Source organism: Coffea arabica, chromosome 7e (genome assembly GCF_036785885.1).
Source record: "Coffea arabica cultivar ET-39 chromosome 7e, Coffea Arabica ET-39 HiFi, whole genome shotgun sequence".
NCBI lineage: Eukaryota > Viridiplantae > Streptophyta > Magnoliopsida > Gentianales > Rubiaceae > Coffea > Coffea arabica.
Genome location: NC_092323.1, coordinates 38,048,418 through 38,059,168, shown reverse-complemented (window position 1 = coordinate 38,059,168; position 10,751 = coordinate 38,048,418). Strand labels below are relative to the sequence as shown.

The 10,751-nt window shown below is 41.5% G+C and overlaps 2 long non-coding RNA genes across 2 annotated transcripts; both read left to right on the top strand.

Annotated features, from left to right (window-relative positions):
- The first annotated feature begins 1,008 nt into the window (after positions 1-1,008).
- LOC113701694 (uncharacterized) lies at positions 1,009-3,118 on the top strand. Its single transcript, XR_003450983.2, has 3 exons — positions 1,009-1,188; positions 2,143-2,205; positions 2,888-3,118. It is a non-coding gene; the product is annotated as an uncharacterized lncRNA (long non-coding RNA).
- Positions 3,119-5,865: 2,747 nt separating this feature from the next.
- Positions 5,866-7,975, top strand: LOC113701709 (uncharacterized). The gene is made up of 3 exons (XR_003450988.2): positions 5,866-6,045; positions 7,000-7,062; positions 7,745-7,975. It is a non-coding gene; the product is annotated as an uncharacterized lncRNA (long non-coding RNA).
- Positions 7,976-10,751: the final 2,776 nt, after the last annotated feature.

Below are 10,751 nucleotides of genomic sequence, written 5' to 3'. Positions count from 1 at the left end.
TTACCAAAGCTTTGCCATTAGATCAGTTCATTCATCTAAGATCAAAATTAGGAATAATCGAAAAATCATCTTAAAATTTCTCAAAGTCTTCGGACGTCCGAAAGAAGATGAACGGACGTCCGATAATGTTCTTCAGCTATTTTTTCCAGAAAACACCTGTTCGGATGAAGATGTCGGACGCACGACTTCGTTCGGCTGTCCGACAGTGCAATGGTACACTTTTTAAAGTAACTTTCTTCCTCATTTGCTTCAAACTCTTCTTCTTCTATTTCCTCTCGGACGAAAACTCTCTCGTCTCTCACTCTCAAATTCATACCATTCTGAAGCTCTCATTCCCAAATTGACTCAACCAAAACTTTTCCTGATCGATTGCGACTCGTTTCTCCTGATCATTTCACCGAATCGCATAACATTTCGCAAATTCCCAAATTTTCCTCAAAACCCTACTTTCTCATAACCGCTCTGTCAAATCTTGTTCAAGGCCTTTTTGTCCCAAAATTTCTGTGCGATTCACTTCCTTACTACTGTGTGCATCATTTGTGTGAGAACCCGTATTGCCCTAATAGTTTCCTAGGGTTTTTCCCCCTTAAATTTCATGTTTTCTGCATTTTCTGGCCTAGGAATATTTTCTTGGTGGATTTTATGAGCAGTTATAGTTTTTATATGAATTTTCTAGTATTGGAGAGTTTTTAGAAAAATTAAGAATATATATTGGACGTGGGACCCACTAGTGCGAAAAGTTCGGGAAAATTCGGCCAATACGGTTAAGTTTCGGATACTGTGGAAAATTTATCGGGTGTTAAGAGATAAGTAGTATGTGTGAAGTGATTGATGTGAGAGAGAAAAGAATGACAAGAATGCATTTAATGAGGTGCCATGTGTCATGTTCCCTTTGGGTGGACTTTATGGTTTACTATTCTATTTTTTGACCTTTTGACCACTTGTTTAAATATCTTAAAAATTGAACAAAACTTACCATTTCTTGCTCCTTGATGGCCGAACCTCTCATCCAAGAAGAAAGAAAAACTCTTCCAAGTTTAAGCTTCCAACAAGCTCAAATCACCCAACTCAAGTGCTTAAACTAGAATCTACTCCATAAAATTCCTTCCTTTGGTGCTCTTGAGTGCTTAGTGAAGTTTTTTTTGGAGAGCTAAGGTGTCCACACTCCCTATCTCTCTTGATTACTTGGTAAGTGATGGTTGAACCTCTACTACACCTAATGATGTTTATGTTTGGCTTAGAAGTGGCTAAAGTGATGGATTATATGATTTATTTCTTGGTTTGGCTTGATTTGTTGAAGTTTTTAATTTTATGAGGAATTTTCTGGTTTCATATGATTTTGGATGTTGTGGACTAGTATGATGGTTGGTAATAAGGGGCTTTGGCTCTAGTAGGTGTGAATTGTTGTGAAATGCAATCAATTTTGGATTTGGAATGAAATGTGAAAAGTTAGGGTTCATGAACCCCTATTCTGTCCGAAATTTTAGGTCATATCTAGAGGCCGAATTGGACTTTACTCAAAACATGAAAGTTGTAGGTATTGATGAGTTTGATGTGCCTGCAAAATTTCAGGGCATTTGGACTAGTATAGAGAGAGTTATACCGTTTTTACTGTTGCTGTTTTTGGTGAACAGAATGTCCGAACTGGGATAGTAATTGCCTGTTTTGACTGGATTTGGTTTGGAATTTGCAGTTGGTGTCTTCTGATGAATAGTAGCTTGATGTCTTAGCTTTCATTTGCCTTTGGAATCAATGCATTTGGATCTGTGTAGGCTGAGATAGACGTATTACAGTTTTCTGTGATTTTGGAACCTGCAATTGCGGTTCTGGCTGGGTTTTCTGCATTTTTGACCTAGTTGTGCTAGGATTTGGACTGAGAGGCCTTCTACATTGTTGTAGCCCTGTTTCATAGCTTCGATATGGTGGGTCTTTCGCCCTCATCCGATAAGCGTAGCGTATTTTGTGCCATTACCGCTTTTGGAGGCCAAAAACTATTTTTGTCGTTGGGACGAATGAGTTCCAATGCTTGATTTTCTGGTTTGCTATTATGCTTGTTTATGCATATGAAACCCTATTGGGTTATAATTGGCTTGGCTTTGTGACTCGTTATCGAGTCTTATGGTAATTGTTCACTTGTTCTAGGAGGAAACGGTGGTGCACGACGTTCGTTTAACGACGGTGCATGAAACATCATTTTCTCACTTGGTGAGTATACTACTCACTTAATTGTTACTATGTGGCTTTGCTAAATGTATATGTGATGCCTTGAAGGCTTACTTGGATATTGGAATTGATTAAGGTGAGGGTGTACTTGACCGCCCTCACCCCTTTTGATAGTATCACTGATTGGCTACCGTTTTACTGCATTACTGAACTTGATATACTGGATACTGAATTCCATTCTTGGAAACTGATTTGGTGTCATTTGGGCGAATGTCCAATGGCTTCACTGTATTACTGAGCTCAACCCCGTTTGGTAGTCAATTGGATCGAGCCGGCGAGGGCTTGGTCGTGAAAATTGTCATGCCACGGGGACTGTACTGAGGAACCTTGTGGTAATGAGACCTTTGGTTCCGGTATACTCGAGTATTACCAAAATGACTGAATGGAGTGCGGGCCCGGTTGGGGTATGTTGGGTGGAAGGAATGGAAGTGAAGTGAGGTCTACGGTTTGGTACTTTTAACATTGACGGAGGGTCAATGAGTGTGGATCAAGAATGTAAGCGTGGAAATGGGCTCTTGAGAGCCGACCGTATCCTTTCACTGAATTGCTTTACTTCGAAATTGTATACTTGACTTGAATGGTTATGCTTATGTGATCTTAACTGCTATTGTGATAGTTGCTCACTGAGCTTTAGCTCACACCGTTCCATTTGTTTTCCTTACAGGAAAATGAACACTTTTGGAAAAGATTGTAATAGTTGAATGACAAGTTGAGCTCATGTACATGTATTTTGAATAGCTCCTTGAGGGTGAAACCCTAAGTGTTTTGTTTCCTCCAATGTTTGGTTTGTAATTGGTTATTGTACATGTATGGATTAGTTGGATATTTTGGTATGCCGATTTGGCTTGGAATGTTGGATTTCAATGTATATATGCTTGGTTGATGTTTGGCTGAACTTTGAATCGATTTGGATTTCAAACGGCAAAAGGAAAATTTTGAACGAAAAGTCACTGGACTGAATCCAGCCAGATTCCGGCCGGATTCTGACGTGGCCTGCACTATTCATCTTCGGCAAATTTTTTCGTTTTTTTTATTTTGACTCTTTTGACTTGTTTACGTGCAATGGGATGTTCCGGAACGTTATAGATCGACGTAAACTGTACTGTAGTCCTGGCGAGAGCTGGGCAGGCAGTCCGCTAACCCCTTTGGTTCGCCTTAGGGGAAAGTGGGGCTGTCACAGGTGGTATCAGAGCCACTTCGCGTGGTCTCTGCGTGGAGTGAGACTGGGCCAAGTGGTGGTGTGGTCCTAATTTCATGAATATGTCTAAGTGCTCGTTTGAGCATAAGTTATGAACCGGGCATGTGATAAGTGTACGAATCATTATCATGGGACTCGAGGAAGCTAGGTATGTATGTCGGGTAGGAATCTTTAATAAGGATGGTTCACTCTTGGGACCGGCCGGCTCGAGATGTGAATTATCTTAGATGAGATTCTCGCGCCCGGATACGAAAGATATGAAGGCCTAGGTTAGAAAGGATTAGGTGAACTAGAAAGGCGATTCTATGGAACTTCGTGTGGTTTGTTCGGGTGGTTAAGCGTGATCGACCTTGATTAAGATATAAATATTTGGACGAAACCCTAGAAGGGGAAAAGCGTTTCGTGAGTCCTTTTGTACTTGTGACCTAGGTGTCTATAGTACTTTTGGAAGACCCTATTGTTTCATGCAATGACTTCATATGTACTTGACTGACTGTTCCGTATGATTGCTTAACTTGGTTATGTGATCTATGTATACGTGGTATATGTTTAAATGCTCTTCGCGGTAATTGTTTGAGTTACTTATTCTTGTTTCCTTGTTCCTGTCTGGTGCTACGGAAAGGAGGGTTAGGTGCCCTTTAACAGTATATCTATTTGGTGACTTAGATTGACTTAGATTGATGGAAGGCACTCGGAGTGGTCGAGGCCGTGGACGCAGAACTAGACAACCTACACCGGTTAGGGGTGCGGGGGAAACCTCGACTGGACCTGATCCTGAACCCCAAATAGACCCCAATGCTCAAATAGCTGCCGCTATGCAGCAAATGACAAACCTACTCGCACAAGTAGTGCAACAACAGGGCCAAAACCCAAACCCTAACCCTGGAAACCCCGGAAACCCTGGCCATCATATTGAGAGCGAAGATAGAGCTCTAGAACGTTTTCAAAAGTTTTCCCCTCCAAAGTTTATTGGGGGACCCGACCCTGATGTGGCTGAGAAATGGCTGGAGAAAATGGTTGATATATTCGCGGCCCTACACTACCTGGACGAACGGCAGGTCACTTTTGCCGTGTTTCAACTTGAAGGGGCTGCCCGTTCCTGGTGGAACGTCATCAGGCAGAAATGGGAACGGGAGCAGACGCCGAGGACTTGGGTGAACTTCATCCGAGAATTTAATGCAAAATTTTTCCCTCCTCTAGTCCAGGAGAGGAAGGAGGACGAGTTCATTAGGCTCCGCCAAGGGGCTCAAACTGTGGCGGAATATGAGAGTCAATTTACCCGTTTATCCAAGTTTGCGCCTGAGTTGATCTTGACCGAGCAACGAAGAATACGGCGATTTGTCCAGGACCTGAACGTAGAAATCCAGAAGGACCTCGCGGCAGCCCAAATTAACGCCTTCAGTGAAGCAGTGGAAAAGGCACAACGGGTAGAGAATGCTAGGCTCCAGGTGAAAAACTTTCAGGCGAAAAAGAGAGGATTTCCTGGAAACAATTCGGGACTGGAGGATGAAAGTATCCCTCCCAAATTTGGGCGGGGAACGGGAGGAGTGAGGATGCCGGAAATGTCACCAGAGAGGCCGTCAAGAGGAGGCTCAGCTTCTGCAGCACGCGGACCCTGCGGGTATTGCGGAAAATTAAACCACTCGGAGGACAATTGCTGGAGGAAAGGAGGAAAATGCTTGCTCTGTGGGAATGCCGAACATCAAATTGCTAACTGTCCAGCTCGCTTGCGCGAGAGGCAAGGGACTCTGCCACCAACCACGACCCACCCTGACCAGTCGAAGGGGGACAAGGATGGATCGAAAGTGTCCTCTCGGGTGTACTCCTTAGATGTTGACTCATCAGAGGACGTGGAAGGTAAGAATTTAATGAACCTGGCCAGTGAAGGGGTACAGATCAGTATACTGTTCAATTTAATCCCGGAGTAGTCAATGATAAGGAATTTCGAGGACGAAATTCTTTTAAGGGGGAGAGAGTGTGAGAACCCGTATTGCCCTAATAGTTTCCTAGGGTTTTTCCCCCTTAAATTTCATGTTTTCTGCATTTTCTGGCCTAGGAATATTTTCTTGGTGGATTTTATGAGCAGTTATAGTTTTTATATGAATTTTCTAGTATTGGAGAGTTTTTAGAAAAATTAAGAATATATATTGGACGTGGGACCCACTAGTACGAAAAGTTCGGGAAAATTCGGCCAATACGGTTAAGTTTCGGATACTGTGGAAAATTTATCGGGTGTTAAGAGATAAGTAGTATGTGTGAAGTGATTGATGTGAGAGAGAAAAGAATGACAAGAATGCATTTAATGAGGTGCCATGTGTCATGTTCCCTTTGGGTGGACTTTATGGTTTACTATTCTATTTTTTGACCTTTTGACCACTTGTTTAAATATCTTAAAAATTGAACAAAACTTACCATTTCTTGTTCCTTGATGGCCGAACCTCTCATCCAAGAAGAAAGAAAAACTCTTCCAAGTTTAAGCTTCCAACAAGCTCAAATCACCCAACTCAAGTGCTTAAACTAGAATCTACTCCATAAAATTCCTTCCTTTGGTGCTCTTGAGTGCTTAGTGAAGTTTTTTTTGGAGAGCTAAGGTGTCCACACTCCCTATCTCTCTTGATTACTTGGTAAGTGATGGTTGAACCTCTACTACACCTAATGATGTTTATGTTTGGCTTAGAAGTGGCTAAAGTGATGGATTATATGATTTATTTCTTGGTTTGGCTTGATTTGTTGAAGTTTTTAATTTTATGAGGAATTTTCTGGTTTCATATGATTTTGGATGTTGTGGACTAGTATGATGGTTGGTAATAAGGGGCTTTGGCTCTAGTAGGTGTGAATTGTTGTGAAATGCAATCAATTTTGGATTTGGAATGAAATGTGAAAAGTTAGGGTTCATGAACCCCTATTCTGTCCGAAATTTTAGGTCATAGCTAGAGGCCGAATTGGACTTTTCTCAAAACATGAAAGTTGTAGGTATTGATTAGTTTGATGTGCCTGCAAAATTTCAGGGCATTTGGACTAGTATAGAGAGAGTTATGCCGTTTTTACTGTTGCTGTTTTTGGTGAACAGAATGTCCGAACTGGGATAGTAATTGCCTGTTTTGACTGGATTTGGTTTGGAATTTGCAGTTGGTGTCTTCTGATGAATGGTAGCTTGATGTCTTAGCTTTCATTTTCCTTTGGAATCAATGCATTTGGATCTGTGTAGGCTGAGATAGACGTATTACAGTTTTCTGTGATTTTGGAACCTGCAATTGCGGTTCTGGCTGGGTTTTCTGCATTTTTGACCTAGTTGTGCTAGGATTTGGACTGAGAGGCCTTCTACATTGTTGTAGCCCTGTTTCATAGCTTCGAGATGGTGGGTCTTTCGCCCTCATCCGATAAGCGTAGCGTATTTTGTGCCATTACCGCTTTTGGAGGCCAAAAACTATTTTTGTCGTTGGGACGAATGAGTTCCAATGCTTGATTTTCTGGTTTGCTATTATGCTTGTTTATGCATATGAAACCCTATTGGGTTATAATTGGCTTGGCTTTGTGACTCGTTATCGAGTCTTATGGTAATTGTTCACTTGTTCTAGGAGGAAACGGTGGTGCACGACGTTCGTTTAACGACGGTGCATGAAACATCATTTTCTCACTTGGTGAGTATACTACTCACTTAATTGTTACTATGTGGCTTTGCTAAATGTATATGTGATGCCTTGAAGGCTTACTTGGATATTGGAATTGATTAAGGTGAGGGTGTACTTGACCGCCCTCACCCCTTTTGATAGTATCACTGATTGGCTACCGTTTTACTGCATTACTGAACTTGATATACTGGATACTGAATTCCATTCTTGGAAACTGATTTGGTGTCATTTGGGCGAATGTCCAATGGCTTCACTGTATTACTGAGCTCAACCCCGTTTGGTAGTCAATTGGATCGAGCCGGCGAGGGCTTGGTCGTGAAAATTGTCATGTCACGGGGACTGTACTGAGGAACCTTGTGGTAATGAGACCTTTGGTTCCGGTATACTCGAGTATTACCAAAATGACTGAATGGAGTGCGGGCCCGGTTGGGGTATGTTGGGTGGAAGGAATGGAAGTGAAGTGAGGTCTACGGTTTGGTACTTTTAACATTGACGGAGGGTCAATGAGTGTGGATCAAGAATGTAAGCGTGGAAATGGGCTCTTGAGAGCCGACCGTATCCTTTCACTGAATTGCTTTACTTCGAAATTGTATACTTGACTTGAATGGTTATGCTTATGTGATCTTAACTGCTATTGTGATAGTTGCTCACTGAGCTTTAGCTCACACCGTTCCATTTGTTTTCCTTACAGGAAAATGAACACTTTTGGAAAAGATTGTAATAGTTGAATGACAAGTTGAGCTCATGTACATGTATTTTGAATAGCTCCTTGAGGGTGAAACCCTAAGTGTTTTGTTTCCTCCAATGTTTGGTTTGTAATTGGTTATTGTACATGTATGGATTAGTTGGATATTTTGGTATGCCGATTTGGCTTGGAATGTTGGATTTCAATGTATATATGCTTGGTTGATGTTTGGCTGAACTTTGAATCGATTTGGATTTCAAACGGCAAAAGGAAAATTTTGAACGAATAGTCACTGGACTGAATCCGGCCAGATTCCGGCCGGATTCTGACGTGGCCTGCACTATTCATCTTCGGCAAATTTTTTCATTTTTTTTATTTTGACTCTTTTGACTTGTTTACGTGCAATGGGATGTTCCGGAACGTTATAGATCGACGTAAACTGTACCGTAGTCCTGGCGAGAGTTGGGCAGGCAGTCCGCTAACCCCTTTGGTTCGCCTTAGGGGAAAGTGGGGCTGTCACAATTTGCATCCTTCATTCCACACATTTCGCACAATGGTGAATCTAAGAGGAGGAAAGGTTACTGCCGGACGCAAGCATCCACTCAGGGATGAGGATGAGGATCTTCCTACGGTCAAACGTTCATCCAAACGCTTCAAGAGAGGAGCCGTAAAAGGGTCAAATGTCACGGCCTACTCCACAACCCACCTCTCAGCCTGAATCTGGACAGGGAACCTCTTCTCAACCGCATCCAAAATCAGCCACACTCCCTACATTCTTTGATGATGCTGCAAAAGACATACACTCCTGGATATCCCAGAAAGGTGACATCCCTCAACGAACAGTAAACTCTTCTGAATTTCACCACATAGGTTTAGAATCCATTATGAGTCTATTTGCTTTCCAGAAATGGTCACATCTCATTTCTATGCCCAATGTCTATTATCCTGAAATGCTGCATCAATTTTTTGCTAATCTTAGGAAAGGCACTGACCAAACTGAGATCATGTCCAGGGTTAATGGGGTAGACTTAGTCTTTGATTCTGAAACTGTGAATTCCATTTTAAATACTACCATTGAACGTGGATGCAAGGATAAAATTGCAAATTTCTTTTCCTATGAAGAGCACCCTACTGCTGATAATCATTTTGATGGGGCTAAAATGTTGACTTATTTTAAAAGAAGTTTTTCCTCCCCTGCTGATGCTAAACTGAATGATCTTGCTCCTGTGAATTTAATTGCCTTTTCAATCATTTCAAACCTGCTTGTACCCACTGATGGCCATAGAACTGATGCAAACAAAATGGAGTTGTATCTCTTTTACTGTTTTCGAGAAAAAATTCGTATTGATTTTGGTTTTGTCATGTGCAAGTTTTTACTTCGCTATGCCACTGATTCTCGCAGAAAATTATCTTATGAAAAATTTCTTCAAAAGATTTTTGAGTTTTACAAAGTTCCAATTCTAGGTGTTTGTCCCAAAGAAGCATCTTCTTATGCCTTTACCAAAGGATATTTTGAAAGGAAAAATCTTGTTTTTAAAGATAATCTGTGGGCTTATAAGGGGGCATCATCTAGTGAACAGAGGTCTAAGACTGCACATGATCCTTCATCTGTTTCACTCACTCCCATTCATCCCAGGAAGTCTGCCACTAAAGCATCTTCCTCCTCCAATGATGAAGTGATTGAGTTCCTTCGTGAACTCAAACAGCATGTTCTTCTTCTAGAACATGGTCTAATGCTCACCATGTCCTCTGAGCAACAAACAGCCTTCCTAGACAAAAAGAACCTTCTTTTTCCCCCACCTGTGGTTGAGGAAGTTTCCCATGACAAAGAGCCACACCCCACTGATCCAAGCTCATCAATTCCAGATCCTGGTTCATCAACTCCTGTGACTCCTCATGGCCCTTCCACATCAGATAAAGGCAAGGCACCAGTTGAAGAGGCTGCTGAAGATGATGAAGAAATTGAAGAGGAGGACCTCTCCCAATATCAGCTCTCTCGAAGAACACCTGGATCCACATAGTTCACCATTTAGGACATTTACATTTTGTTTGTCTATTTCATGTGTTTGTGGTGTTCAACAATGGATATGTAGATGAATTCAACATTTGGTTATGATTATGTTTATGTTTCTTTTGGTACTGTTTGATAGATGTTTAAGTATTTTGAATGATGATTGTGTGGATGTAATGAATTTTTTGGTTTGCATTGATGAATGTGTTTGTGGATGAGATGGATGTGATTGATTGCCCTTTTGTGATGACAAAAAGGGGGAGAGGACTGGATTGATTGATGATTGATGATGTTGGATTGATTGATTGATTGATGATGTTGGCTGCTTAATTGTCATAATTTGGATAATTGTTTAATTCGGTTGGGCAGCCAAGTGAGGGGGAGTTTTTCAAATTTTTTTTATGATTCACTAAGTAAGGGGGAGTTCTTGTCTATTGAGAAAGGGGGAGTTTTTTTTGCAATCATCAAATCTCATTTCAAACCTTTGTTTTGTCATCATCAAAAAGGGGGAGAATGTTATTCTTGGTTTTGATGATCACAAAGGACTTTGAAATGTTTATCTAACTCTCTTCAATCTCATTTCAAACCTTTGTTTTGTCATCATCAAAAAGGGGGAGAATGTTATTCTTGGTTTTGATGATCACAAAGGACTTTGAAATGTTTATCTAACTCTCTTCAAATATAAGTGTTTTTTGCCTATCAAAGAATCAGGTACGAATATGTCAAGAAATGAAAATCAACCAAAAGAAGAAGCAAAAACAGGGCACTCATGTCGGACGTCCGAAGGAATCGGTCGGACGTCCGAAAGGATGAAGAACATCAAGAAGGAAATTCTGTCGGACGATCGTGAGGAAGCATCGGACGTCCGGATGGATCGGACGTACTCTTCGGACGCACAGTGATCGTGTCGGACGTCCTAAAAATTCCACAAAGTGTTGATGACTCTCTGCCAAGACTCTGTCGGACGCTCGTAAGGAAGCATCAGACGTCCTGAAGGATCGG